Below are 6,000 nucleotides of genomic sequence, written 5' to 3' on the forward strand. Positions count from 1 at the left end.
TATTGAGGTCCATAATAAAACCTAAAATGTTATTCCTTGAAATTAAAGGGCAACAAAAACTCCACAGGCTTTAAAATTGGTGTCTTTCTCTTTTTCATTACTGTTGGACTACTTTATTGTATTGGCTTGGCAATGTGTAAACGAACATTGAAAAAAGAGTACATGGGAAGTCCTAGTTACAACAATTGATGTAAAAATACAAATGCGAAGCCAAAGGCAGTACTTGATCTCTAAGTAGGATTCTTGGTTCCTTTAAAAGGAGTTGCTAGCTCAAACTTTAACAATGCGATGGTTTCTAGAAGAATGCTCAGATTCGTGGTCTTTCCAGTAATGAAGCTTTCCATGGCATCCTTATGATTGCATGTATCAACAAACACCATCCTAACATCCATAATGGTGTGATTTTAAGCAATGCCATTTGCTTCGGATGGGATAGCAATGAAGGCAGCATTGACGAATGCTAAAGAATTATCGAGTTGACGTGGAGTTGCACTATAACTCATTTGGTGCAATTAGAACCATGCTTTCTATCAACTAGCACTTCAACCAAATGTAAATCTGTATGAGCTTTAATGAAGCATATATTTTTATAAGATGGTCATTGATCACCATTCTGATCAAGCCATGATGGAATGGAAATCGACTCTAGAATATAGACTATATCTAGCTTGTTTGTTGCTTGTGGTCTCTAGTAGGCACTGCAAGTCTATCTTTTTCGTAGCTACTAGTGTGTGTTATCTTGTGCTTGTGTTGGTTGTCTAGTTTGTATTATTTGCTACTGTGCATCCACTGCCTAAGTGTGCATGTAAGCCATGTCTTTTGATTGCCTATTGGCTTCTTGTTTTGCATCGCCATAATAGTTTGTAGGTAGTAGATGTTGAATTTTTGAATGTATCTACCTTTGTTTTGTTCCCTTAAACGTGCTATTGTGCATTTCTCTTGATGATTGTTGTTTGCTTCTATGCTTGAAGTTGTGGCCATTAATGTTGGTTGAGCTACAGGCCATAGTTGGTGGTGCCTTTATGAATTTTGTGTACCAATTGACTATGCTAAGTGCTATTAGCTTCTTGTGTACTCTTTGTAGGTGTGCATGAGCCATTTTTTGTGGTTGTGCCATCTTGCTAGGTCATTTTTGTTGCTTGTATCTTGCCTTTCCTGATCTTTTTTGTCTTTTCTTGTTCCACGCTTGCTTGCTAGGGGATATATTTTGTCTATAACATAGATGGCTGAATGATGCTTACAATGATCTAAGTAGATTATCATAGTTGAGCCTCCAATGTAAATAGAGCGTACGCCTTGGCCATAATATAACTAAACATTAAAAATTTTGCAGATTTCTAAAATTGCAAAAAATGAATTTATGTGATAGACTTCATAATTTGCAATTCCATTGTACGCATCTCTATTTCCCTATCCTTCTACCCCAATTGACTCAGAAAAAGGCCCTTGGGTCTTAAAAATTCCAGACACTTAGGGTACACAATTTTCAAAAAATCCTCTTGTTTTTCTTAAGTGGTTTCTCCCCAAGGCTTACACATGAGGGAAGGGATATTGGTCCTCAGGTCACGCTCAAATAATGACTTGCTATCTTAAGTTTCATATGAGGGTGACCTAGGTCCTCAAGTCCCTTCCCTATCTCTTCTGAATCTTGGAAGTTGCATCCCCACATTGTTGCCCCTCTCATCTCTCACCCATGCATCACTTATCCACGGCCCTTACCCATGCAAACACACATTCTATCCTTGTCATGCTCATGGCATAATTACACATTTTCGCTCATAGACCCAATATGGTTCATGGGTTTTTGTTTGTGCAAATTTTTTGTTTGTTTTTCTACAAAGTGATGTCCTCAATGTTTCATCGTATGCGTAAGGTCTTATTATTGCTTCAAAGTGATGTCCTTGATGTTCCATCTTATCCATAAGGTCTTATTATTGCTAGCACTCTTCTCACCAATAAATAGTGAGTTCTAAGTACATCCATGGGCAAAGTGATCTTATTTTTATTAAGATCCTATGAAGCCTAGTAAACCAAGTGCTTGAAGTTCTCACTCTAACAACCTCATTGATTTTCAATTACAATAGGCTTGCAACTCATGGGAGAGGTTTCTTGGGTAGAGCAACAATTGATAGACAACCAAACTGACTCTGGTCCTCTTGTAATTGGCTACTTTTATCTCCACTCTAGACCTACTCCTTGGAGCTCAAAAAATGTCATGCCTTATTGAATTCAGATATGGAGCTAAAAAATGGTCTAACCTAACTGATCTGGTTTGGGGCTTAAGTGAGAACCGATTAGGAAGTCATCTAAGTGGCTTCAAACCCACTATCTTGGGCATGCTCAAAAACTACTATGAGTAATGGAACTTTGGGCCCTTGAAGATATCACCATGGGGATTCCTTGACTGTCAAACTGAATTTGGGTGGGAGCTAGAAGGGATGGCCCTCTTTGGGGAGCCACATGTAGATCTAATAGACTATGTGTCAATCCATACTAATGATCTGACCTCAATAGATTAGGGTAGTTCACGTGGATGATAGAATCAATGTTGTTGAAAGACCAAAGTGTAGAGGTTCATGATGATAGTGAACCAAACATCAACAAAGCAACTTCTCAACCCACACATCTCCACCTTCACACATGAGTGACCTATTGTAGGTCGGATATAAAAATGGCTCATGAAGCCCTATATTGACAAAGAGGTGGCTCCAAGTTCAAAGTGCAAGTGGGATTTCTAATTTAGGACAACATCTAATGACCAATGCCTACTCTAGGACGCAATTGCAAGTGATGATGAAAGAGGGTTTCGTGAACCATGTCAAGATGCTACCCACTTTGGGTTCAAGTTTCACGCTTGAAGGAACATGGATGAAGGTGCACACACTATGAGTGTACTAAAGGTCTAGTAATTGATGACTATACTAGTTGATCGAGGGCCTCCTTGAATGCTGGTCATTGTAGATGAGGAAGAAGGTTCAGTTATTGTGTCGCTATTTGTGAATAACATTTGAACATTGGATATTTTTCCCAAATGGAGCTGGGGTCCCGCATGAGACCTCCTGATGCTGTAGCAGCGGAAACCTCCTTCCCTTGTTAGGGATGAGTGCAAGTGCTTGAGTGGGAAGAGTTCCTTGGGGACTCTATAGCTAGATGGAGATGAAAAAATTTGAACCTTGAGTGATCCAAGAAGGAGGTGGAGATACTGAGTGATCCTCCCAAATCTCTTTGGAGAACTTCTTAGATGGTATTCCTCCACCGTAAAACGGCAAAGCAAACACTTCCCGGACTAATTCTGGTGTAACTTTTATCCCCATAGTGATTTCACCCTCAATCTTCCTAAGTAAATTGAGCTGGGCGGGTGCCATAGAGTTCTCCTTCTAGCATTGCCATGGTGAAGATGCAAACCCAAATAACTTCAAACTTAGCAACCATTTTTTATGTGCGAAAATATCAATTGTTACCATCATATCCTGAATTGGGCTTAAGCTCTCCGCTCCTTGGCATTTCTTTGTTGGGAGCACATCTGGGTTTGTGGCAGAATCCACTATCACCTCTTGTATCTCTAATTTTGCCAACGCGTCCTCCAAAGCTCTCTTACTTTTCTTGAATGCTGTCATCTTCCCCTTGCTCTACATGATGGTGGCATCCACCTCTGTGGGCAGCTTGAGTTCAGCATACCCCTTCCGCTTGGATCGGCGATCAAGTTTCCTCTGCGCAGCAGACATCACAGTGGTAAAGGTAATACCCCAACTAGATGCTGTGAAGAGTGTGGGAGAGAGGTAAGGAGTCTCACTTGCAGCTTTCTCACACACACAATGGGGGAATACACACAAAGGTGGAGGCTGAAAACAGTTTTCCTCTTCTTAGTTGTGAAAGCCAAAAAACTCTCTCTTTTACAAAAAGGAATAGATGAACCCTATATGTGGGTCTCAAACCAAACTCAACTAACCTAGGTGGCATACTTACTGAGCCACTAACTAGAGTACAAAAAGATAGCTGTCATCCAGCTATTATTCATGGGTAGTGTACCAACCGCATCTGCAGCTAACAAGTCGGTGACATAAATGCACAACAGTCACCCTGGCATATCACGAGTGGAGCTCAATATCTGAACACTCCCCCTCGAGCTCAATCCCAATTCCTGCACACCAAGCAGGTCTCTGAACTTGCATAGCTTCTCTACGCCCAATGCCTTCGTGAATATGTCAGCTACCTGATCCTCTGTGCTGACATAAACTAGATCAATAAAACCTACTAGAACCTTCTCCCGTACATAGTGGTAATGCACCTCAATGTGCTTTGTTCTAGCATGATAGACTGGGTTATTTGCCAAGTGTATACTGCTCATGTTGTCATAATAAATGACAACTGGCCCATCTATAGACTGATGCATATCATAAAGCAGCTTATGCAACCAAGCTGCCTCACATGCAGCCATTGCTGCACCCCTGTATTCAGCCTCTGTGCTCGACAAGGCAATTGTAGGTTGTTTCTTGCTGCTCCAAGTGACTGCAACACTCCCAAAAGAAAACACATATCCACTGGTAGATCGTCTATCAGAAATACTACCAGCTCAATCAGCATCAGTGTATCCATGCAACTGTATCTGAACCCGAGTCTCATAAAATAGTCCATACTGCAATGTGGACTTCACATACCTCAGTATGCATCTAGCTGCATCCAAATGCGGTTTCCTTGGAGCCTCCATAAACTGACTTACCAACCCAACATCATAGCTCAAATCTGGCCTGGTAATAGTCATATAAATCAAACTTCCTACTATGCGTCTGTACATAGTAGGATCTTCCAGAAGCTCACCTGCATCTGCACTCAGCTTCACATTATGCTCCAAAGGAACTGAAATAGGCTTACAGCCTGTCATCCCATATTTGGACAGCATGTCCAATCCATACTGCCTCTGCAAGAGCCATATCCCACTTGTGGATCTAATCACCTCAATGCCCAAGAAGTACAGCAGCTCTCCCAAATCCTTCATCTCAAACTTCTGCTTCAATAGCATTTTCACATGAAGGATATCTTCATCACTATCACCTGTGATGATTAAATCATCAACATAAATGACAAGCAACATAATACCTTTCTCTGTTTTTCTCACATAAAGTGAGAAATCTGCCATGGAAATCTGAAAGCCAATAGTGACAAGATACTGTCCTATCTTGTCAGACCATGCTCTGGATGCTTGCTTCAAGCCATACAAGGCTTTCTTCAACCTGCAAACAAACTCAAGATGATGAACATCATGCACATAACCTGGTGGCTACTCCATATAGACCTCTTCTTGCAAATCACCATGCAATAAGGCATTCTTTACATCCATCTGATGTAAAGACCTTTCAAATGAGAAATATCTGGTTTCCTACCAGTATATCTCTTCTCTGGCGTCATGCCATGTATTGCTGTAGTGGGAGTCCTGTTCATTATGTAGACTGTTGAAGCAACTGCTTCAGCCCAATAATAATATGGCAGGTCTTTTTCATTGAGCATGGCACGAGATACCTCTCCAATATGCCTGTTTTTCATTTCTGCAAGTCCATTTTGCTGTGGGGAATAACTGCATGAATATTGCTGCTTTATGCCATGCTCCTGCAGGAAACTTGCAAACTCATTTGAGAGGTACTCTCCCCCTCCATCTGACCTTAGGCATTTTATTTGCAGGCCTATTTATTTTTCAACCATAGCTTTAAAAGCTTTGAAATGCCCAAGCACTTCACTTTTCTTTTTCATAAAATACACCCAAACTTTTCTGCTGTAGTCATCAATAAAAGTGACAAAATAATGACAGCCTCCAATAGATGTAGCTTTAGTAGTCCACACATCAGAGTGGATTAATTCCAATGGCCTCTTACTCTCTTGAACATGTCTAGAAAATGGTTTCCTTGCCTGTTTTCCAAATTGACAGGTTTCACATATCTTATGCATATCTGCAACCTTGAACTTGGGCAATCCTGCAATAATATTTTGGGCCTGCATTAATTTAAG

The sequence above is a fragment of the Dipteris shenzhenensis genome, chromosome 29 (assembly GCF_047967505.1).
Source record: "Dipteris shenzhenensis isolate YYH24624 ecotype China chromosome 29, Dip_SZ_1.0, whole genome shotgun sequence".
Taxonomy (NCBI): domain Eukaryota; kingdom Viridiplantae; phylum Streptophyta; class Polypodiopsida; order Gleicheniales; family Dipteridaceae; genus Dipteris; species Dipteris shenzhenensis.